General features: G+C 45.2%; 1 protein-coding gene across 14 annotated transcripts in view; it reads left to right on the top strand.

Annotated features, from left to right (window-relative positions):
- The window catches only part of PHAF1 (phagophore assembly factor 1), a 1,056,812-nt gene that overhangs the window by 498,990 nt on the left and 531,524 nt on the right, over nt 1-26,298 (top strand). The gene's annotated exons all lie outside the window — the stretch shown is intronic.

The following is a 26,298-nucleotide window of genomic DNA, read 5'->3' as shown; positions in this document are numbered from 1 at the left end:
TCGTCACTTGCTACCCTCGCTACACTGTCGGCATCAGTTCTTAGCCTAGTTGGGGGAGTCAGTGGGATTCTCATACAGCGTCCAGTCACCAACTCATGAGGAGTTAAATAGTGATATGAACCAGGCTGATTTCTCAGGTCATACAATGCTAGGGGCAGATAATGCAGCCACTCCTTCTTTAGAGTGATTTTAATCTTGTCTATTCTCTCTTTAAGAGGTCCCTGTATAGCCTCCCACAGATACCATTGGCCTGTGGATGGTAAGAAGACAACATTTTGTGTTTTATACTTAATAGAAGTGCTATCTGTTCGAAATGTTCATTTACAAAATGTGGTCCATTGTCAGACCGCAAGACTTTGCTCCCTCCGAACGCCCTCCCAACCTGGGGAATACCTCCCGTACCAAGAACTTAACAGCGCACAGGGCATCGGGGTGTGTGCATGGATCCGCTTCAATCCATCTAGAAAAAGGGCATACTGCAGCTAGCATATATCTGTAGCCGTTGCATATCTGTAGCGTATCTACGTAATCTATATGCAGATGCTGAAATGGGCCATTGGGTCTAGGGATTGCTCCTCTCAGTATTCGCAAAGTGTGCCCTGCAGTAAATTTCTGGCACACTATGCAATTTACAATGAACTGTGCCACATGTTCCAGGAGATTGGGTGAGAACCATTCTTCAGCATTTGTTGCAGTTAGACTTTCTATAGTAGTGTGTGCTGGGTAGTGAAGCTACTCTAGCGCTACTCTTAATAATGCTAGAAGCATAACTGGCTTTTCAGTGCTATCCTGCCTCCAAATTGCCTCAGTGGGGGATAAAGAACACCCACGCTTCCTCAACAAATCCTGTTCTTTTTATGAAGTTCGACCTTGTATTTCAATTAACTGAACAATAGACAGCATGTTAAATCCCTCCTTTACCAACATTTGTTTAACATCTCCTTTGTCTAAGATAGACGTGAATGATTAATAGGCTGCTTTTTTGGTCTTTACGTCTGCGGCTTCATTTCCGTGGGAAATTAAATCTGCTTGTTTTGAATGTGCTGAGCATTTTACGACTGCTATGGTTAACGGGAGACTCAATTCTTCAATAAGCCTCTACAATATAGGGCCGCATGTTGAACTGGAGTGCTGTCTGCACAGATAAAGCCCCTCCTTTTCAGCGTGACAGGCCTGCATGCACAGTTGATGTCAAATAGGCAGAGTACACCGTCACTTCCGCATCCTGAAAGCTTCGCAACACTTAGATAAGCACCATTAATTCTGCAGCCGGTGCTGAATAACGCAGTCATCCTCATACTTGTTACAACTCCAAATTCACCTTTTCTATTCAGTTTCACTACTGTCAATCCCGTATGCCTTTCCCGAGTCGTCTGATCAATTTTTGAAGAACCATCAATAAAAACAACCTCTCCCCTCCCAATGGCATTCTCTCTAATTTGTGGAATTTCATTGTAATTCTCAACATGCGTTGTACAATCATGTACATAATCATCCTCTCCTACTGGGTCTGCTATAAACGTTCCTGGATTAAATGTCTTACATCTAACAATTTTAACTTCTGGGTTAGAAATAATCACCTCATAACATAACCCGATGCCCTTTGTGTAGTCAATGTCCTATTGGGTTGCTCTAAAATTGCAAATAATGCATGCTCTGCAAACACCCCATTGTTATACTTGAAGCTTTTTCAATTGCAAATGCAGCAGCAGCTAAAGATTGCTCACAGGGATAGTGTCCCCTCATTACTCGATCTAGAATCCCACTATAATATGTCAATGGTTTATGTCCATGTCCTAATGTCTTCTGTGTAAGAACTGCCATCATGACTGTGATGCTGTAAATGCATTGGAGGGAAAGGGCCTACATGTCATTGTCCTGTACACCCTTATGTGTTTTCGGTGTTGATTTCTGCTCAGGAGTCCATGTGGGACTCCTGGCTGTGCAGCTCTTCCTCTTTTTGGTTGTGGTAAACAGAGACCCCTTGGGATACCCTTATGGAACCCAAGGGTGGGGGTACAACCCTGTACCCCTAGTGTATGTTTTCGGGCACCTTTGTGTGGCCCACAGGGCAGAATAGGAGCTGGTGGAAGCTCCATGCTGAATTTGACCGGTGCTCTGAGTATCCTCCATTTTGGGATACCCAGGCCCTACCATAGGAATCAGTGGATTTCTGATAGGAGACAAGATGGCCCCTGTGGCCTCTCGGTTTCTATTACCTGTTACCTTGTTTCCCCAAAGTCCTGGGAAGCCCTGACTCTGTCCCTTCCCCTAGCTGTTGGGTGGAAGAACCATATATGGTATTGTGGGGAAGGACATGCAGACTGGCTGGAGCCTTCCCATTGACTATATGTTGTGGGTACACCCTTGGGGTGGGTCCTGGGTGAATGGAGTGTGTGGCCAATATGCATCCCATGTTATGGGTGCCTGGTATCTGTGTGTGTGTGACACATAGAATGAGACAGCCCTGCCTGAAACCGACATGAATGCAGTGTGTTGTGCTGAAAGGATGGGTGCTTGCCCCAGTCTACATTCCTTGTTATGAGTGTCTGGGTGGAAGTGAATGGCCTGAATACACTGTGAGCCTGATTGGCTGCCTGAGCTTGGCTCAGCAGTGTGAATGAGAGACAGAACTGTATATCTGGGGACCTCTCATTTACCAGAATTGTTCAGAAGCTGAAGTTGAAACTTGAAGCTGCTTATCCTTGAAGCCCAGCTGGAAGAACAATTGCTACTGCTTTCCTTCGACCCGATCTGAAAGCTGTAGAGTCTGTTGTGGACTGATCCGAGAGACGACCTGGCTAGGAGACCTCTCCCCGAACTACGAGGGAACATCGTGCAGAAAGCTGATCTTAACCGAGGCACCCCGGAAGCCAGTCCTGAAAGGCTGTCGACCGGAAATGGGGTCCACTGAGGAAACTCGAAGTAAAGCACCTGGACATCGAGACCATTGAAGTTCATTGCCGTCGACTGAGGTTTGGAGGATTTCCGTAACCGCTGGAAGCCAGTCGAGTCGTGTTACCCAGAAGCGGGGACAGCTTAACGCTGTGCTGTTCTACGACTGGAGCTGCAACGCTCCACCCTTTGCCTAAGAACATTTAAACCAAGAACTCCCTTGCCGACACCGTCGACCGCTTTGTCCCGCTGCCGAAAGTCGAGGTCGTCGACAAACAAGGAGAATCCGCCGATGGTTTTCCCACCACCCAAAGTCCACAAAGACGCTGATAAGTGAAGATCCAAAGATCAGCCGTGGTGGAGTCCTGATCGCCTACATCCGACTCCGACCCTTTACGCCCGACTGCCAGGCCTACTTTCTTCATTGAGTCTTATTTGCGCCACCAAACTCTCTTCTTCGAGGACTCTCGATGCTGAGGTTCACATTATTTCGAGGATACTCTACGCCCTGCGGCTCCTGCTTTAAAGGGAGTCCACCCTCAAGGGATCCATCGGAGAACCGTAGAAGAAATTCTGCTAAACTCAGGTACATAGGGATAGTAGAACATTTTAGCAGGAAACAAGACTATTTGAAACATATATGGACTGGGCTTGTTTATACTCTTTATTTACAGGTTGCCTAGGTGGGGGGGGGAGGGTATCCTCACACAGAACTGTTTCATGGTAGTGGGACAAAAGTATTCTGCCATTGTTTAACCTAACCTGTCTTCCTTCCTATCTCTAATGTTGATTCACATTGCTATTTGATTTGTATGCCATTGGAACTGTCAGCAGTTGGTGCATTTTAAAGGAGTCAAGAGTGAACTGTGGTACCACATAGACATGGTACATATTTACCATATCCTGATTTGCCAAAGCACAAAGTGTGTTATTGATGGTGTGTATATATATCGAACCTTATTTATATAAAGAACTGTGTTATCACATAACATAGTGTGTGGACATTCCTTTGTGGGGGCTTGGGGACTACACTGTACTTAAGAACCAGCCTGCATCCCCTCCTGAGAGCTTAAGCCTTGGTTGCTCGTCCATAGCTACCCTATAGATAATCTTGGCTGTGGTGCTCTGTGCTTCTACTCTGCCATATAGAGGGCAGGAGTACAGATACCCCCTCCAGTCTTTACAATGACTACTCCATTTGAATGGGAGAATAAATAAAACTCTTCATTCTATTCTAGGATTCCCAACATAGGGGCTGTACTGATTGTTCTTTTTAATTCTTCAAACCTTCAGTCATCTCATCTGTCCATTCTATTGTGCTCTTGTCTACCTGTGCTTCTTTAAGTGGTTGAATACATGTACTGTAATGGAATTCCCAGGACCTGCAATAATTGCATAAGCCTAAACACTGCTGCATTTCCCGCATTGTCTTTGGTGCTACAGTTTTCATGATCGCCACTGCTCTTTCAGGTGCAATTTATCCCCTCTCATGAGAGATCAACTGTCCCATGTATAAGAGTTTGTCTTGACAATATTGTAATTTTTATCTTTGTCTACCTTATATCCTTTCTCTGAGAGTATGGTCATGAGTTTTACTGAGTCTTCTCTGCACCTTTCCTCTGTCTCACTACACACCAAAATGTCATCTACATACTGAATGATTGCGCTTTCCAGTTGGACATTACCCAAGTCCATCTGGAGGACTCTGTTAAAGATTGACCGGGATTTAAAGTACCCTTGAGGCAGCCTTGTAAGGAGGTCAAATCCTGAGTCTTCATGAAGAGGAATCTAGAAAAATGTATTTTTTAAATCGACAACTGTAAAATACTTGGGTGTGGATGGGATACTACATAAAATGTTGCAGGATTTGTAACCAAGAGAAACTCGGCTTCGACTATATTGTTTAGGGGGCAAAGGTCCTGGACAAATCTTCACGACTCGACCTTTGATTAATTGACAGGGTACACAGCCGTGTTGCATGGTGAGTCTGATGGCACTAGTATGTCTTGCTTCATTAATGGGGAGATAGTCTCATACATGCCTTCATCCGCCTCCCAGGACATGGGGTACTGTTTTACTTGTGGTAGAAGAGCTGCTGGTTTAATTTAATTTTATTAACTGCACCTATCCCTTTTAATAGTCCGATATTATATGGGCTTTTAGTCCATAAAACATCTGGCACTTTCTCTGTCTTCTTGAAAAAATTTAGGTTTTCTGTTTACTAACGCCATTCTCTGTGGTATCTCTATTTTTCACCTTAATCCAATAAGTGATACTTATTTTTTTTAAAACACCAGTTCATAACACCAGTTCATCATCAGAGCAGTCATCTCTAAACAGTTCTTCATCTGTCAAATCTGTCAACCTATATCCTTCACTGTGGCTATCACTGTCCTCCGTTCCCTTCCCTCGTCGTCTGTTCAATGCAGCATCACCCTTTCTTCTCTGACCACTGCTGCTACTAGTTTTAAGGGAATGATCTGCCCTTCCTCATCGTCCATGGAGATTTCTGGTCTGAACAAAAATTCATTGGGTATTATTCTCAATATTTTGTCTTTCAACCTTGGTAACCAGGATAATAAAATAGTTACTCCATATAAAAATACTTCTTGATCTAAAGGTATTCCTCATAATGCCTTCTGGCCTGTAAAAGCTAATATAAATTCTACCACAATCATATTGTGACACCCTGGAGTAGAGCACACTATTCCTTCGTCAGTAAAAGATATCATCATGTTAAGCTTCATCATTAAGTCACGTCCCAATATATTGACTGGCGGTTGCCTACACTATAGTAATGGCATTGTCATGTTCTCCTATTGAAATTGGTAATTCATCAGTAAAAGGAACTATATTTGTCGCCCCGGAGAACCCTTGAGCATTCCTGGCATTACCCGACATTGGGTATTTTCCCTCACGGACACAGGAACGAGAGGCTCCAGTGTCTTCTAGAAATGAAAATGTCTTGCCTATTATCGTCACCTGGTGTCACTTATAGTACTGAACACATCAAGTCACTATGTGGGCTGTCCTATTGTGGATAGAAATGCATTCCTGTGCCAGCGAAAGGACTTCTCCTATGAGTCGCACCCCCCATTTTGGGTGCAGGTGCCTGTTGTGTTCCTGACATCATGCACCATTGTGGTACCAGAGCCTGCTGTATCTGTGCTTGCTGCGGTTGTGCTTGTTGCATTTGCATGGGTATCTGCTGTGGTTGCTTTTGGGGTAATTGGGCTTGCTGCATTAATTGGGTTGCTTCGCAAATGTCTGAACCTACGTGTGATCTTGGGCATAAAATTCCTGTGGTTCTGTATTATATTGTTGAGCATAACCCATCCTCCCTCTTGGAGCTTGCCAATTCTGTAGCATGCCTCCTCTGCTTCTACATGTCATAGCTAGGCCCATTCCCCCTTCCTCTAGGCCAAAAATGATATCCTCTCTGATCTGCAGAATAGCCTGCGTTATTCTGCTGCGCTGGCTATGTCTCCTGTGTCACTCCTCCTTCATTACTTATCAATACTGCTCCCTCAATGGCTATTTTAGACAACTTCTTATGGACTAACTTTGCTTCCACCTGTTTTCTGTTCTCTGCTTCCTTTTTATTTTTCTCCTGCATCAATCGGCAGTTCACTTCCATTCCCACCTGTTTTTTCAGTTGCCTCTGCACTGGCTCAAGCAACCCCTGACACAATGTGGTAAAATAATGCTACCGCTTTATCCCACGGTTCGTGAGTCTCCTTCCTCCATCTATCTTGAATATAAACAATAGGATCCTCATCTCTCCCATTTTCTTAGTCATAATCGCACCATGTCTGATGTATTGGGATATTGTACTCTGAGCGCTCGCCATACTTCTGCTCTGCAATTATTAAATAGCACTCCATCGTGTGTCGTGTTTTGCACAGTCACACCTGCGTATCCTGCTCTCTCCCATAGAATAGCAGCTAGTAACCCTAGTAACAGCTAGTAACTGTTTTATATCACCTATGGCTAACGTCATTTTATAAATCCATTTTCCAGCACCGGAAGTCAAACTCTGCAATTTACACCTTAAATTATCCTTATCCATTTGCGGCCATGGTATATATTGTGGTCGTCCTCCCCCATTCTCCAATAATGGGAATTGTGAAAGCCCTGATTCAAAATCATATTTATAAACGCTCCTTGTCTTTGAGTCAGAGCTAGCCTCGGCCATTTGTTTTCTTCCTGGATCGGTCTTAATCTTCTTACATCTGGTGGAGATATATCCCCTGTACTATGTGATCGTGCTGGGGGTCGCTCAGTATATCGTGTTGGTACTGGTGTCCTCTCTTTAGACCTGACCATTTTACCCCTTTATCTATGCTCGATTCTTTTTAAAACCTGCATGCGTCCTCTCTCTGCGCCCTCTCATTCTCCTCCCTTTCTTCGTCTGACATCATTCTGCCCCAACTCGTGTGACGGTTGTCCTCTTCCGCGTCATCGAGATCTAACCAATTTAAAGACCAAATTCCATACTGGTCTGTTATGATGTCACCTGGTCGACTTTCAGTTCCCTTCAATAGGGAGTTTTCAGTATTCTCTTGAGTTCCATGCCTTCCTCAACCCCTTGTTTGCCTGTATAATGTCCCCAGCCTCTATCCTACCCACCAGCCCATGCTGATCACGGCATTCCTTGCGGGGCTGTAGTAACCCTCTCTCTGCTTTAAATCGTCTGTGCCTCGATCGGCACTATTCTCCTATGGCATAAATATTCAATTTCATTGTCTTTTATTGCCCTACTCTTATTCATTTCTTCTTCTCAGACCAAAAAATTGATGGATGGAAGGTTTTTAAGTAATCTGTACCACTGACATTGCTCTCCTCATCTCCCCCAATTAATCTTTCTCTCACCTTTGTTGTAACCTTCGTACTTTCATTCCTTAGGCTTCTATCTCTTCTAATTTCTTCTCTTCTAGTCTCTCCTTTTCTTGCCTCTTATCTCCTCCATTCTTCCCTTTGCTTGCACTCTTTATCCCTCTCTTCCTTATATGCTCTCTTCTTCCTTTGCTTTCTTTTCCCGCTCTTCTCCCCCTCCCTTTCTTGAACCCCCTCAATACCTTTATCGTCTTTATCGTATAGCTTAAGCAATATTTGTCCTCCCGTCCTTTCATTCTGTACTATTATTTCCTTAGCTTTGCCTTTTACTTCTATTTCCCTTCTTCTTCCTCTGCCTCTATTTGTCTATCTTGTCTGTCCTTCCTTTCATTACGCTGTTTACTTTCATTACGTGCTAGTATATTTTTGTGTTCTCGGCTCTTGCTCTCTTCCACAAAATCTTCACTACTGTAAGCGGGGGACGCATACGTTGGATTAACATCCCTGTTGCTGCTTTTAATTTCTTTAAAGGATAAAATCCCTTCTCTTCTGTATCTGCGCTCTTCTCTTCAGGAGGGCAAAGGGGAGCCGAAGGCGGTTTATCCTCCCCTTTAATCTTATTGAGCATCCACTCCCTATCGGCTGGATCTTCCATCTTACTCTGGTACATGTTCCATAACTCTAAAATGGCCAACCTTGTCTGCAGCTTTTTCCCTTTGTATTTGGCATGCAAATATTTTGTCAATTCCGTAATACATCTTTTGACAGTGAACCCTCTTGAGACCACGGCATAAGTGTCTTATTGGTCGTGCCTCGAACCCATTCTGAATGATCTTTCCTTATTTTCGCTGTATATCTCGGTAATGTCCTGCATAAATGTAGAAGGGGTGTGTCCCCCTTGATGGTAGATCAGTTTCGATCATCGGTACTTACCTGTTTTATTCGATTCTTTATTTTATCAAGTATACCACGCCGATCAATTCGCGCAGGCACCATCATTCGCCGTTTATTATTCCAATCATAAACAGGTTAAACATATGAAAAATGTATGCAATGGTATTTTGTTTCCTCTGTTTACACTTTCTGTCAATTTTTATTATATCGTTCTTGTATTAGTATATTGAGTTTCTTCTATACTTATATATTACTTTCCTTTGATTTTCCCTTCTTAATTGTCGTCAATCTTTTCAGAATTTTCACCAATCTCTAACTTTTTACTATAATTTTATAATCATCAGTCTAGAGACAACAAAAGATGTATTTTAAGTTTTATAACCTCAGACATGTGCACTTAAAAAATATTTTACTGCGTATGACTGTCACAACCACCAGTCCTGCAGCACATGCAGCCATTAGTCCTGTGGTCCAAATACACACCGATGCCCTGGGGCACCCCCATGGGGTTTCACAGGCATCCATGGGGAGCCAGCACAGCCAACGCCCAAAGAGTCCAGAGAGGACCCAGGTGGACTCAGTCTTGGGGCACTTGGCACTGCATGCGTTGCACTCCACAGGATGGGCCACCCAACATGGAGGAAGATCAGCCCTGAACATTACTGTAAGCTGCAGACTAGTCTCTGGGTGTGGCTGGCTACATAAGCCACACCCAGGCATGCAGCTTTGCTTCACGTTGCTCTGCCCATGGCAGCGTAACGCTCACCGTGCGCCAGCCCCCGAGGAAAAGCTACAACACGGATGCTGTAACTTGCTTCAGGATTTCCGACCAACGCGCAATACTTACCGAGCCAGCATGTCCCGCGGCGAACATCTCTCAGCCTCCAGGTTCCACGGCAAGTCCTCTCGTATTTCAATCCCACGGTGACCTTCTTCAGCCTCCAGGTTCCGTGGCGAGTCCTCTTCAGTTTTGCGGTCCCGCGGCCAACTTCTTCCAGCGCCTGAGTTCAGCTTGTTCCGCCCCTCGCGGCTCACCAACACCTGCAAAGAGAAGAAGAGAAAGTAAGAGACACACATTCAAAGCCACTACAAGCAAAAGAAAGACTGAGTAAGCAGATAAGCAGAACAAAAGTGCATGCAGAAAGAGAGAGACACTGAGTGGTGAGTGAACTGATGCATGCAAGTTGCCAAAAAACAAGAGGAGTAAGCGCTAAAGACCGACTAAGGCAGTAGTGCACAGAAAGGGAGGCAGAAAGCAGAAGACAGGGCAAGCAGCCTCACCCAACCACCTTTTGCCATTGCGTGCCACGCCACTCACCATCCAAACGTCCATCCAACGCCACAGCAGGCCTGGGCTTGGAATTCCGACATCAGTGAAGTAACTGGTGCCCACTGAACATTTGCACCCCTGCCAAAGTGTGAGAGCAGGATGGAGAGCATCCATTCCACCTATACAAGGTGAGCTACAACCACAGAGTGGGTTGGACTACAGGGAGGTGGGAGGTGGCAGGGACAAATAATAGACACCTGTAACACATATTCATCCTGTACACTTGATCCCAATCCTAGGAGCAGTCCTCCCAAAAGAACTAGACAAAGTCCCAGGGTCCATTTCCATCCAGCTGAACAGCACAGAGGTTCCAGGCGCTCCTGCAGAGCTAAGGTGAGTGTAACAATGCCGTCCTTTACTATTCTTGTAAACTTATCCCATCTCTGTTTCTACTCTGTTTTTGCTGTTTGATACGCACTCTTCATCGGGCCTTGCCTCAGCAATCTTTAATAACTTGGTGTGTACCCTTCTGCCCCTCTTGGGATCAGTAATCGAGGTATCTTTTTTCTTTATAACCTTCAAAACATCCTGTTACTTTTTACATGTATTATTTACAACACAATCCCTCTCCCCATATTTTGTCCATGCTCATTGTTTTACTTACATCTGTGACTCAATTAGAGTTCTCCGGCATCGTCTCTCCCCTCAATTGACTAGTTTGCCTTCCATCCACAGGGCATCTGCGGCGGACCGGACAGGAATTTTGTCAAAGAGGGACCTGCCAACCGAATCTTCTTCACACGTGACTCTATATACTGCTCTCCACAGGAAGTTCTGCGGTCTTCTGGCTAGTGGCGGGAGCAGCCAAACGTCTGGGGGCCTGCATCTGGCCTACGTTGGCTGGACTGCAACCATCCTCTGATACCAAATTGTGCTGTAGCACCTTGGAGCATCTTTTATGCATGATGGAATTACAATAATGGTCACAACCCAATAACCAGACAGACTCGAGGAATATGGAAAAGTACGACGTTATTTTCAATTTAATATAGTAGGGAGACCTAACAAACATCGGCCTGATGCATGCACACTCTAAAAAGTTTGATTGCCTTGAAGTCTTATACCTCGATATGCGTCATCTATGACATCATTCTATGTGGCGAAATACAAAACCTATGAAGGGTAGGGATTGGTGAAAGGAACATATCTACTTTATAGAGCCTATAAGTGCTAGTGCTTCATTGGTTACCCCTTGTCTGTAGGCACGCCTTGAACTATCCCTAAATGCATACAGTACTGACTATATTGGACAAAAACATCAGGGGATTGGCTCTTGCAACATTGTGTGTTAGGTTGTCCCCCAACCTCACTGATTGGTTGGCATACTATACCAACCTTGGACTTTCGGCTCTTTAACAGCACATACGTGTAACAAAGCTCTGGTGCTTGAATCCTATCAGTCTACTCCCCATTTTCTCAATTAGTCCGTCATCTCTCATAGGTAGGCCATAAGCCAAAGTCTCTTGTTTGTAGTTTGACCGTGCTGCTGCTCACTGTCCTGGAACATTGAAGGGAGTGTGACCACACCACTTTTTTTTAACTTGAGGCTCTAATGAATAGTCTTTGTTTTACTCTTTTGATTCACGTGTGAGTGGACCACAAATTTGTCCATTTCAGCCTTCCATTTACTGCTTTTTGATTTATGTATACATGGTGCTGCTGCTCCATCTGGCCTCTAGAGACTCGCTCACTCTATCTCACATGAACTTTGTATACTTTTAATTGACTAGCAGTTTGGCTCTCACAGATGTGTTTGTCTTCCTTCATCTATGAAGAATGGTCTACATTCAAAGCGTATCCATGTACTTCTCCTTGTACTCCCTTGGTGCCCTGTGCTTATCACTTGAAATGGCATCTTTGTTCTGGTCCAACCTTGACTCCTCATCGGCTCTGCTCACAGGCTGGATTTTCACATCTCCTGATTCTCACATCCTCTGCCTGTTTCTGAGGTAGCTAAGTTACATTCATGTGAACGGTCGTACATTTACCTGATATGGCAGTCCTTGCCACGTTATATATTCCTCTTCAGCAAGCTTCTATATATTTTCTTTCTACCTTGCGTTACTGTCCATTTACAGTTATTGGTCAGTAAGTAACTTCATCATCTTTTAGATCTATGTTTACTTCAACTTTAGACTCGTGTTACACTTTTAAAAAAAAATGTGTTTATTTGAAGCCAATGCAAGGTGACAACAGACACACATATAAGCAGGTAGCAGAGATTGTACAAATACCTTCCCCGATTACCCCCCCCCCCCGCCCCTTTCCACATAGAGCCTCCCCTCGGGTTCAAGTCTCCAGTCTCGACCCAGGCTCCGTTCCCCTCCAGGGCTCCTTGTCTACGCTGAGGACTCTCTGGGCATGTTACGTTTTAAATGTTAATGACGGATATGCTTCATCATATTCCAGGAAAGGGGCCCAGATGAATCGGTGGAGAAGTCCTGCTCCCGCCACCGTCACCTTCTCTGCAATTAAAATGTCCCACATCTTTCCCCACCACTAGGTCATTAGGGGACCCTCTGCTGTTTTCCCAGTGCGTGCCACCTCAATTCTCCCTGCAAGGAGGCGCTGGGTTATCAATTTGGCTTTTCTGCCGGATCGGGGTATATCCCCGGGCTTGGAGAGCCCAGGAGGACCAGCTTGGGCTCCAATACGAGCGCCACGTGGGTTATGTTTGCTATGGTGGCTAGACGCTGTGTCCAGAAAAGTCTCACCTTGGGGCAGAGCCACCACATATGGTAAAAGGAGCCCGGTTGGCCGCAGCGTCTCCATCAAGCAAGGTCTAGTGTCCGGTTCATATGGTGAATCCGCAGGGAAGGGTAGTGACAGCGCAGAAGGATTGTATATGCACATTCCCTGTTCGTGATGCAGGGGGAAGAGGTATGAATTCTCGCCCATATATCCCCCCATTCTTGGTTTTCTATATGCCTGACCAAGTCGGATTCCCATTGTGCCATATAGAATGTTTTCGCGGAGAGAAAATCCACCTACAGGCGTCTATATAGGGTGGACGTTCTACCCTGTGCCGGGGGCTCTAGCAGGGTAAATTCGAGAGCTGATGCAGTGCGTGTTGCGGCCTGACAAGTGTGGGGCTGGGTGCACCAGTGTCAGAGCTCAATGTAGGGGAATCCTTCTGTCTCCAGGAGGTGGAAGGCTTCCTTGCATTGTTTGAAAGTACGGGGCTCAGATTTGTCAGGCCTCCCACAGTCCAGTTGTTAAAATGTCGGGGGTGCGTACCTGGGGAAAATGCTGGGTTGTGGAAAACCGGGACAGATGGGCCCAGACCTCTCTGGATCCCCTTACGCCTCAAGGCCTAGTCCCATAGACAAAGGGTTTGGGTGGTAGAAGCTAGTAACTTGTCCCATCGACGGAGATGCAGGGGCTCGATGTGTGGTAGAAACTGCAGCGGCAGGGGGAGCCGGGACTGTTACAATTCTACCCATCTAGGAGGGTTGTCGGTCAGCATCCAGGCGTGAGATTGGGCTAGTTGAGCTGCCTCTAGGAAGTTTCTTAAGTTGGGGACTCCAAGCCCGCCTAATTTGCGATCCCCCATAATTGTGTTCTGCGAGATCCTAGCTTTTCTGCCCCTCCAAATGAATGGAAGCATTTTCCTTTGTAGTTTGCGTATTGCCGGGAAGGGGGATTGCGACGGGTAGAGAAGCACTCGCATAGAGGAGTCTGGGGAGGGGGTTCATTTTGCAGGCTGTAATGCATCCCATCAGGGAGATTTCCTGTGTTGACCAGCGTTCTAGGTCCCTTTCAAGCTCTTTGAAGAGAGGAGGGAAGTTTACTTTATATGGGTCCTTCAGGTTTGCGGGGATCTGCACTCCCAGGTACGGGATCACTTTCTTTTCCCATTGGATGGGGCTGAGGGAGCTGAGAGTTTCGATTTCCTCCAGGGACAGGCCAATTCCCAGAGCGACAGATTTGCTAAAGTTGATGGTGAAGCCTGTGACCCTCCCAAAGGTGTCGATTTCTGAAAGGGCCTGACCCATTGAGGAGTGCGCGTCAGTGATGGTCAAGAGCACATTATCTGCGCAAAGGATTATTTTGTGTTGGGATACGCCCACCCGTAAGCCCTTAATATTGGTGTTCAGTTACATTTTTTTGAGAGAAAGGTTCCATAACCAGGGCAAATAATAGGGGGACAGCGGACATCCTTGTCTAGTCCCAAAGGTCAGCGCAATTGGGTCAGAGAGCGTGCCGTTGACCCTGAGAAGGGTTTTCGGGTATCTGTATTTGGCCATGACCATGTCTCGGAAGGCTGGGCCAAAACGGAACGCCTCCAAAGTAAGCTGCATAAATTTCCAATCAACTTTATAGATGCCTTTGTGGCGTCTGGGGCAAAGAGTGCCATTTTCTGTGAATCCTGGGCTGCCACATCAATCAAGTTCAGGGTTTTATTTATTTATTTATTTTGTAAAAAAAATGTTTTATTTCAACCAAACAACAATACAACCAACCATGCAGTGCATATATCAACATTTCAATTATACATTGCTTAATTTCGGCCACTGCTCCCCACCCACCCCCCCATCCCACCCCCCTTTATGAGCCTATTTATTCCACACACTCTGTGTTTGCCGCCCGTGGTGGAGTCTCACTTTCCGTGGATTCTGTCAGGTCTTGCGTTGTTCCAAACAATTCCGCTATTAATGATTTCCATGCCATCGGGGTTCCCGCCTCCTCCTCTCCCCCTACATTGCTTGCCTCTTGCCTTACCATGGTTTCTGCCTCCGACCATTTCTGCAACTCCTTCCACCACACCTCCACCCATGGCCTGTGGCATGTCTTCCATCCCATGGCAATCCTTCTTTTTGCGAGCACATATGCTAGATCTTTCAGTTTACCAACATGCTTAAGTTTCTGCGATCTGGGGAACCCCTCCAGCAAGCAGGCCCAGGCTGTATCTATGATGATCTTAACCCCCTTTTCCGCTAGTTTCTGCACCACTTCCCCCCAAAAACACTCAATTACTGGGCATGACCAAAACATGTGTACCATGGCAGCCTTTTCTTCGTCACATTTGGGACATGCTTATCGTCCAGCGTTTTCAAACCTAGATATCCTCAGAGATGTCATATATGCCCTGTGCGTAATATACAGTTGTATATGTTTCAGTCTTGCGTTTCTTGACACCTTCTTGTGGTACCCCAGGGCACGCTTCCACAACCCATCTTCTATCGGGGCTCCTACTTCCGCTTCCCAGTATAGTCTCAATTGTGATAAATCCTTCCCGACCCTGGACATCACCATCTCGTACAGTCTCGAGATCTCATGCCCCCCCCCTCCAATATATCATATATTGAATCTATAATAGCATCTGGTTCTTCTTCCAAAACTGTTTCGGGCCATGTCTTCCTGATTCTCTGCACCATTCTATGGTATGTGATATACTGGCCCGTGTGTAGTCCCGTTTCTTCTCCCAGCACTTCAAACTCTGTAATAGTCCCCTCCTGCCAGACATCCCCTAGCGTTACCAACCCCACTGATTCCCGATGGTTCCTAATTATCATCCTTAACTGCTTATCTCCCCCTGCCAGTGCAGCTAGCAGCATCTGCGGGGAGCATGGGAATGGGTTCTCCATCATCCGGCATGCCCGGCGCCACATTTTCCACCCAAGTATCATCATCCTGGGGCGCTCTCTCATTTCTGTCTTGGGCAGCCAAATCATCTCTTTCAAATAAAATGGGGCACAATCCTGTCCAAACAACCTAGATTCAGGGGTCACTTCATCCGAGAGCCATTTAGCAATATATTGCAGCTGGCTCGCTACATAATAAACCTCATAGTTAGGCAATTTTATCCCCCTCTTTCGTAAAAGTTCTGCAACTTCCATAGCGCCACTCCATTTCGGGTACCATGCCACAGGAAATCCCTACATATGCTGTTCAGTTTAGCAAAAACCTTCTTGGGTATCATGTATGGAATATTCCCAAAATAATGTAGGAGCCTAGGTAGGACCACCATCTTCAGCATTGCTTCTCGTCCCATCATTGCTAGGGGCAACTTCACCCAGAATTTCATACACTTCTCGATTTTTGCAATAGCTACCTGTTACGCTCACCTGGCTCCCACAGGGGCGTCGATCGGACTTGGACAGCTGCAACCTCCTCCAACGTGAAGCGTAGTGCAGAGATGACAGACTGGACTGGACCGCCTAATCTCGTCTGCTTGACCCGTAGAAATATTCTTCTGCAAGTGGAGAAAGGAATTCAGCCACCCGTGGATTTTAGTAATGGCACCCCACTGTTCTCCCCACTAATCACCAACAATATTCACTTTCTGTAAACTCACCTTATGTTTGTAAATGATGAGCTCTCCATCCTGGGTGGAATGCAGGGGCGCGTAGATACCAGTTACTTCACTGGTTTGAGGGCGTTGGAAGAGTTCCGGATGAATATTGACTCCGAGGTTCCAGGCGAGAACCCGGAACTATAAAGTTCAAAGAGTTCAGTTTGTCCGATGCTCACTCTTGTACATTCCTTTCTTGTGTTGCAGCTGGGTCCAAGGGAAGATTGTCTTGTGGCAGCTGATGGTGTTGAGGTAAGAGTCTGTATTACCCAACACTGTCCGGCAAAAGATGCATGTGTTTAAATTGCTGGTTTCTTTCTCCTTACAGGTGCGGAATAAGAAGTTGCGGTTTGTTACAGAATAATGCCTCCGGTTGTTAATCAGGTAAGTCTATGGTGGAGAGGTTGTATTTGTTGGCTCTTTCGGCTCACCTTATGGTTCTTTTGTCCCCTAGATGGTGGAATTCGGCGGAGAAAATGATGGAGGCTGCGCCGGATCGAAAAATGCTGTGAGGACTGGTGAGTGTGGCGCGGCGCTGCAGCTGGCGATGCGACGCGTGTAGAATAATGTCTTTTTCAAGTTCGAAGATGTGATGGATCTGGAATTCAGGTAAGGGTTGAAATAATATCTGTTTTCTAACCTTTCCTTCTTTCTTCTATTGCTAGGAGCTCTGGATTCGAGACGGGCGTGGCTGAAGACTGGATGCTGACTGCAGGCACGGTGAGCGTTACGCTGCTGGATGCAGAATAACACGAAGCATGTGCTGCTGTTCGGGCGTGGTTTAAATAGCCTCCAAAGTAGTTCCAGGTAAGAAGTCCCTAGAACCACACCCGAGTAAAAAATAGTCCTTGTAGAAAAATAGTCCCATCCAGGCCTCACGTTGGCTTGGATTCATTTGCAGCATGGTCTGCATGAGGTAAGTAAAGTCTATGAGCCTGGCGCCTATGGCGCCAGGACTGATTTCTATTATGAGCCTGGCGCCTTAGATGCCAGGACTGAACCCAGACAGCCCCCAGCTGGGGCTGCTGGGGTTTTATTAAATACTTGGATGCCTGCTCCCGGGGCTGATGGGCTTGATCCGGATGCCCGGGGGTAGGCATCATGACACTACCTCGGTATTATGCTTCTGTTCCTCTTCAACAGTATGGTACACGTCTATCCCAAGGTACCGGAAAGTGCTAACTGCCCATGGTATTTGTAACACCGATAGCCGTCTCACAGGTGTTCCCTTATAACTGCCCAGTGGGAAAATACTAGATTTTTGGGGGTTCACTGCTATCCCGGACAGTCCCGCATATCTCTCCATCACCAGGATGTACTGGAGATTTTCTTCCGGGTGCCTCAAGTACAGCAACAAATCATCCGCATATAAGGAGATCAGGTGTCGTTCCCCTCCCACCTCAATACCTATAGTATCGTATTGTTGTCTAAGGTATATTGCTAGGGGCTCCAGGGCTAGTATATAAAGCATCGGGGACCATGGGCACCCGTCTGGTGCCTCTGCTAAATTGCCATCTTTCGGATATCACTGATCCTGTTCTAACTCTAGCCAGCGGTTCACTGTACAGCATCTTCGCCCACCTTATGTATCCAGGCCCCATTCCGTACCCCGCCAGGGCCGCCAACAGCCACGGCCACTTGACCGAATCGAAGCCTTTACCGTGTCTAGAGACACAATCACCATTTCGCCCTCATTCTCACTTCCCCATTCAATTACCCGTTGGAGTCGTCTATGATTATGAGTTATATTTCTATTCCGGACATAGCCCGTCTGATCAGGGTGTATAAGTTTACCAATAACTCTTCGCAATCTGTTTGCCAAGACAGCCGTCAATATCTTGCTGTCTTGGTTGAACATCGACAAGGGTCTGTAAGAGCCACAGCTATGCCCAGGCTTGTTGGATTTGGGAAGCAGTATTATGATCGCTTCTCTAAGTGACTCCGGCAACCGTCCCACCTCGAACGCTTCATTTAACATTTCTAACATTGGGGGGGATCACTTCTTCCCTATATACTTTATAAAATTCACTGGGGAGCCCGTCCACCCCCGGGGTCTTGCTAGTGGGCAGCTGCCTGACCACTTCTTCTGACTCCTCCAGAGTAATCGGTGCATCTAGCTCCTCTCTTTCCTCAACACTTATTATAGGCAGTCCTATGTCTTCCAATGTTTCCGTTATCTCCCCATGGCTACTTCCCTCTTCATCTCCATATAGCAATTTATAATAATTTGCAAACTCCTGATTAACTCCCACTTGGGTGTCCACTACACTACCATCTTCTCTCATTATCGTTCTGATCGTAGGTTGGGAGTCCCGCTCTTGTATAACCATGCCAAAAGCTGTCCTGTTTTATCCCCTCCCGCATGCTGTCTTTCTATATACTTTTTGTAGTTGAGGTTGCACAGTCTTTCCAAATGTTCTGTGCATTTCTGCTGTAATTTAAGCACCAGCTCCATGTCTTCACTTCCTCCCTTTAATGCCTTTTCTAGTTCCCTTTCTGTTCCTTGTAGGTCAGCCGAAACTCCACCTTGTAGGCCTTTTGATTTTGCTATGGCTACCCCTCGCATCACTACCTTAAAAGCTTCCCATAATGTACTTGCCGAGTCAACGCTGCCCGTATTCGTTTCAAGGTAGTATGTAATCTCATCTCTTATATCCTCCCTAAAAATAGGGTCCTTAAGCGCCTCTGTGATGTGATGGCTCTGATACTGTTCTATGTACTATGTGGTCAGAAGAAGAGGATGATGGAAGGAAAACAAAACGTTGCAGCGGACAGGGTCATGATACAGTCACAGTGATGGGAAAGACACACATGCAAGTAAGGCCTAGTGGTGCCTGAGCTAGCTAAGTGGTGATATATGTGTTCACAGTAGATGGGACAATCATGGTGATGGAAGCATGAGAAGGCCATTGTAAAAGAATGTAGCATGTAGTTTGTAGAGATCCAAAGGGTAAGAGAGAGGGTGATGAGCAAAACAATCTCTCAAAGGCCGGGTAGTTATAAGAAAGTTTGTAAGAATATCAAAAAATGGGAGAAGTGAGATGACATGCAGAGTATGCTGGACCATAGATTCACAGAAAATGGCATAGTTCCTGGTCGCTATTTAGACCTGTGTTGCAAGTGTCCATTAGACAGATCCAGCGAGCTTCTTGTTGTCTAAGTTTCAGTTCCATATTGCCTCCACGGGGGGCAGGTTTTAGTTTGACAATTCGAAAACATTTCAATTGGTTGATCTGAGTCGGTAGATGCGTTTGTTGAAAATGGGTGGCTAGTGGAGATCTTAAGTCCTGGTTGACGATTGCCCGAATATGTTCACTGACTCTGATTTTAAGTTTTCTGATGGTGCTCCCAATGTAAAACTTATTACATGGGCACTGGATGATGTATATTGTAAATTTGCTATTGCAGTTGATGAATTGTTGAATAGTGTAAGTGGTGCCATTTGGTTTGGTGATGGTGGTTCTAGCATTATCCGAGTACTTGCACATTGTGCATTGTCCACATTTGTAGTTACTTTCTTTCTGTAGAAAACTGAAATTGAAAAAATTCTTTGCAAATATGGAAGCCAAAAAACGTATCCCATAAACAATCCCAGAAACAATTGTTGAACCATCAGAGTTGTCTGTCAAACATGTTGAACAAACAGTAGATCTAATCAACATCACGGAAGAAGACTGTCAATACACAGTTGACAAATTCATAGAGGAACAAAACATTGCTCCAGGTTTAGCAGTACAGACAAAACTCAAAGACAAATCTAAATTTGTACCGATCTTACCTCCGGAAAATATCATTAATACCTTCTGTAAAGTAGTCCAAAATGAGCTCAGAGACATCTATATCAAAAACAAGGACAACTGCCATGGAAAACCAACACAACGCAACAATCTTTCAGTCTCACAAACCAAAGCACTCAAAGACCTCAAAAATAATCAAGACATCACTGTAAAATCATCAGATAAAGGGGTAATATAGTGCTATTGAAAACAGATGACTATATAAAAATGGCTCTTACACATCTCAAAGACCGCAACTGTTATGAAATAATCCAAGAGAATCAGTTTGCTAAAATGGGGGAAACTTGGAAAACCATGAGCAGTTATTGGAAAGACCTTGAACTACTGACAGAAGAAGAATAGACGTATATGATGACAACACATCCAATAACACCAGCGATTTACTTTCTTCCTAAAGTCCATAAAAAATTCTCAAGACTACCTTCCAGCAGACCAATTATCAATGGTATCGGATCCATCACTGAACATATCTCAGAGTATATAGACCATCAACTCCAACCATTGGCCAATTCACTTGCATCTTATATCAGAGACACAACCCATATCATCCAACTCAGACAACATACCCTGGAACAAAGATTATTGGCTGATAACCATGGATGTCACATCACTTAATACCAGTATTCTGAATGATAAAGGACTTACAACTACCGAATACTTCCTGAAAACCCGCTCCATCTCCTTCAATGATCACAACAACATGATTCTAGAAATGCTACAATACACATTACAAAACAACATTTTTATCTTCAACAAAACCCTCTACCGTCAGATACAAGGAACTGCCATGGGTGCGAAATATGCCCCTTCATATGCAAATCTGTACATGGGACACTTTGAACTAGAATTCGCATGGCAACACCCATCATTCACTCATCTCAACAATATCATTTTTTGGGCCAGATACATAGATGATATCTTCATAATTTGGAACGGAACAATACCAGCCTTTCAGGACTGTTTCAACTATCTTAACAACAATACCTACAACCTAAAACTAACCACGGAATACAGTCAAACAGCCATTAATTTTCTGGACATTACCCTCTACATCGAAAATGATACTATATGCACAACGCTCTACACCAAACCAACAGCCGTCAACAGCATTCTTCACGCAACCAGCAGCCACCCTCAGCACATCATTCAAAACACCCCCTTTGGCGAAATCCCAAGGGTAAAAAGGAACTGTACAAAAGATGATGATTTTATTGAAAAGGCCAAAATCACACTAGAAAAATGTATCACAAGAGGCTACCCTACCAAACTCGTCAAGAACAGCTATCAGAAATCTTTATCTAGGACCAGGCAATCACTGCTACAAGTCAAAACCAAAACCAACACAACTATCACCAACATCGATAGGAAAATCAGCTCCATCACAAACTACAGTGCCAACAATATCTGTATTCGGAAAGCAATTACCAAATATTGGAACATTCTTAGATCAGATCCTGATCTTACGACATTCTTGGATACCAAACCAACAATCACATTCAAGAAAGCGAAAACTCTCAAGGATGAGCTAAGTCCATCTCATTTTGAAGCCTACGTCGCCACCAACAACCCAAATCCACCAACTATGTGGCTACACAAACCTACCAAAGGTAACTACAAATGTGGACAATGCACAATGTGCAAGTACTCGGATAATGCTAGAACCACCATCACCAAACCAAATGGCACCACTTACACTATTCAACGATTCATCAACTGCAATAGCAAATTTACAATATACATCATCCAGTGCCCATGTAATAAGTTTTACATTGGGAGCACCATCAGAAAACTTAAAATCAGAGTCAGTGAACATATTCGGGCAATCGTCAACCAGGACTTAAGATCTCCACTAGCCACCCATTTTCAACAAACGCATCTACCGACTCAGATCAACCAATTGAAATTTTTTGGAATTGTCAAACTAAAACCTGCCCCCCCCCGTGGAGGCAATATGGAACTGAAACTTAGACAACAAGAAGCTTGCTGGATCTGTCTAATGGACACTTGCAACACAGGTCTAAATAGCGACCAGGAACTATGCCATTTTCTGTAAATCTATGGTTCAGCATACTCTGCATGTCATCTCACTTCTCCCATTTTTTGATATTCTTACAAACTTTCTTATAACTACCCGGCCTTTGAGAGATTGTTTTGCTCATCACCCTCTCTCTTACCCTTTGGATCTCTACAAACTACATGCTACATTCTTTTACAATGGCCTTCTCATGCTTCCATCACCATGATTGTCCCATCTACCGTGAACACATATATCACCACTTAGCTAGCTCAGGCACCACTAGGCCTTACTTGCATGTGTGTCTTTCCCATCACTTTGACTGTATCATGACCCTGTCCACTGCAACTTTTTTGTTTTCCTTCTATCATCCTCTTCTTCTGACTACATAGTACATAGAATACTATCAGAGCCATCACATACCACCTAGCTAGTCCAGCCGCCACCAGGTTTGACACAGCCAGTTTTCTCGTTAATACTGCACCCCAGAAACCATCAGATTTAGCACTCATGGTGCTGACACTTAGAACATGTGTCTGCCTATCGGCACGTATATGTTTTAGTAATTACCATGCATATCACTCACAATTTTACATTTAGCATATCTTCTAGTTTTTATTCTTGCATCTCTACATATAAATTTTTTTAAGAATCATACCTTTTCATTGACATAATGTGTATACAAATACACGGGTGCCTGGAGAGCAAGCTACTCAGTTATTTTAATCACACCATAATAGCGCGGTGTCGCGCGGGCGCTATGACGTCATCGCGCAAAAATGTACATGCGCGTGACGTCACCGCGCTCGCATTGGCCCGCGAATACACATATATTCGCCAAGACTGTATGCTGTCAGTACGGCAGCAGAATCCGAACGGGCAGGACATTGTTTACTCAGTGGTAAGCAGCTTTCTATTTCTTCACCTCTCTTTAGAAGTAAGCTGGACTGGATTAACCTCCACCCATGCTACACTACTTAAATTACTTCCCCCATACAACCCTTTTTACCACCCCTTTTCTCCATCTGATTCATGCAAAGCCACACCATTTCTTTATAAGTGCACCTAAATCTTTTCCCAACTCAGTACTTTTTCGGTTTAACCTGTCACTTGTACCATATAACCTCACACATTTTCACATTAATCTGATCATTATGTGCACTTCTTCTATATATTAGACCTGAGCTAATACACATAGTAACAACATACATCGAGATAAGTATTCTTATATACCCATTTCTCAACAGATAAGACCCTGTGCTACAGACCAAACAACGTATTCTACCATAGAGTGAGAATCATTATACCAACACCATTGATCTTGTACACAAGTAAGTACTCATCCTGCTTTACTTGTGACATCGTATTGAGATACAATGTGATATTTTAAACAAGATATCATACTGCTTTCCCACCGACCGTTATTTGTCCCCTTTTTTTCCTCTCTTCTCTTCCTCCTTCCTTTCAGATTTGAATACAATTGTTCTATACCACAATCCTCCTGAAGAACCGCCGCACATCAGCGGCGGGGAAACACGTGTTGAGGAACCATATTGTTTTCGCTCTGTTAAACCATAACCTTCCAAGAGGAACCATATTGTTTTCGCTCTGTTAAACCCCAACCTTCCAAGTGGAACCACACTGCTTCAACCAGGAGTTATACTACATTACTTAGTGGATATAACTAAGGATATTACAATTTGGAAATTCAATTGGGTTGAGGAACCATATAGCTTCGCTCTGCCAAAACCACAACCTTCCGAGCCTCAATCACTCTTATAAATTATCCTGCTGAAACCAGAACTTCTATTCCAATACCTAGTGAACACAACTGAGGATATTACAATTTGGAATCTAAGTGGACTACAATTTTGCATCAGTGAACTCAGTGACAATAACTGAGCACACTTCAAGTTTCAGCCAATGAGCAAATTTCTTTTCGAAGTCTTTACGCCAGAAACTTTTTGATACCAGGATTTTTACCTCAATACTTAATACTTAGTGCATTCAACTAAGGACATCATAATTTGAAAATTAACTGGATTTTGTCAAAGTACCAGTATAAAAAATTATTCTTTTGATTTTGTTATTACATCCAGGCTTGTCTGTCCCATCTATGCTTAAATCTAATGACTTGTAATTAAATTTTTCGTTGTAAATCACCATTAGTGTCATTATTTTATTTTGAGAAGCGCGACAGGAGGGGGTCTTTCTCCTCTTCAGTTTTCCGAGCCCAGGTCAGCCTCTGTGGCATCCCTCAGTTGCAGCATCTTGAATTCCTTTCCAATTGTCAATCAGTTCAATATTATCCACCTAGAGCGCCATCACTGTTTCTTAGGCTGATCCTTTTCCTTTTTTACTAACTTCAATTCCTACAGCATCCATTTTGTTCTCCAGAGCTGTCCGTAGTTCTGCCATTGCCGTGCCCCACCTAGTGCTTAGGTCCGTTATGGCCGCTAGGACTTGTTGGTTTTCTCCTTCAGGGGCGTCATCTCCTGATGCCGTCCCCGTTTTTTGTACTGGGTCGGAGGGGTCCGCTGAGCCTTGGCAAAGGTGTCCATGGTGGGTTGCTTACTCATGCATTTCAGCCCCTTCCCCTACATCTTGCAGTCTCACTTCGTATCTTATATCAGCTCTCCTGTATTCCAGTGTATTCCAGTTCAGTGTCTGGGAGCCCTCGGTGGGCCATGCTGCAGGGCGGCCCGCAGAATTAAGCTTGGAATGTGCTGTGTCCTCCCATGTCTCCCCTACGAGCAGTATTTCAATTGCGTATTTCAGGGGCCCGTACTCCTGCTCCGCTTTTTCCACCTTTTCCTAGCAACGTGTCATCTTGGGCTCCATGTACATTTTGCAGGTCCCAGTCTCTGTTAAGGGCGACAGTGTTGCGGCAGTTTATAAATGACAGGCCAAAACCCACCTCTAGTGCTTATTCCGCACTATGTTGCGCGTGGCCTTGCCCCACAGTCCCGGTGCCACTATACAGCTCAAACTTTGCTTCTATTGAGTGTCTCAGCCATGGATGGGGTTAACTCTCGGGTGCGCGATGTAACAGGGCAAGCTCACAGTGCGCTTTGATCTATAGTTGTCTCCGGATTGAGCAGCCCTAATTTCGGCCGTATTCCGATGCAGTTAGCACGCAACTCTGCGCACGCAATGCCCTGTCGCCATGCAGGGGAAGTCAATCTGCTATCTTGCACTGTTCGTTACAGCCTCGGAACACCGTTCCGTGTGCCCCGTGCCTAGATGCACCTTTACTGGCAACAGCGCTCAGGGCCACGCTGCCCACCAGCACATACAGTTCTCAGTCAGTGTTTTTCACATATCTTTTGCCTTTGCCCGCTCCTCAAGCAGCAGATCTCGGAAGTCGTTGTGCTCAGCTCTGCCTTCATGAGCGGCTAGGAGCCGCGCCAGCATTCAGCGTTTATTGTTACTTTGTAACCATCCACAGGCGCTACATTACTTCAAGCCCGGGAGCGCCGCCTCGTCATTACAACGGTTAACGCAATGTTCACTGCTTACTTCTGCCAGCCGACTTCCTCGTGCTCCGTGCAGGTTCGGCAGAATCCTGCTGCCTCTGTGGGGGGCCGGGAGCCACGCTAGCACCCGGCGTTCCTCTGTTGTTGTTGCAGCAATCTCCGGTTGCTACATGTATCCAGGTCTGGGGGCGCCGTCTCGTTATTATAGCTCAAAGCAAGGTTTGCCATACATTGTTGCTGGCAGCCATCTCCCTCGCGCTCCGTATAGTTCAGCAGGAGTCGTTTCTTAGCAGGGCTGCAATTACGCTCCCTTTGTTGTCCGCCATCTTGGCAACAATTTATTCACACGGCCACCACTTATAAAGTCTATTATCTGCCGATCCGCAGACACGATTGACTTGCTCTTCAGGATTCTTGCAGTACATATGTTCCGATGCCCGTCCCTTCAGTTTCCATGCGCGAGCAGCATTTTTGAAGCGTAGTTTCTCGGATGAATGTCGGATCAACAGGAGCCCAGCACGAAAACACGTCCTAGTCCATGGCTAGTAAGCCACGCCCCCCCAATCAAGTTCAGGGTTCTGCGTATGTTGTCCCCCGTCGATCTGTACAAGATGAAGCCCGTTTGGTCGAGCTTGATTATATTGGGCAAGATCTGTGAAAGGCGGTTTGCGAGAACTTTGGAGTAAATGCTGGCGTCTATATTTAGAAGGGCAATCGGTCTGTAAGAGGCTATTTCTTTCGGGTTCTTGCCTGGCGCCTGG

Source organism: Ambystoma mexicanum, chromosome 1q (assembly GCF_040938575.1).
Source record: "Ambystoma mexicanum isolate Mex_15411 chromosome 1q, UKY_AmexF1_1, whole genome shotgun sequence".
Lineage (NCBI taxonomy): Eukaryota > Metazoa > Chordata > Amphibia > Caudata > Ambystomatidae > Ambystoma > Ambystoma mexicanum.
The sequence above is the reverse complement of the archived record's forward strand: the minus strand, read 5'-3'. Positions and strand labels throughout refer to the sequence as shown.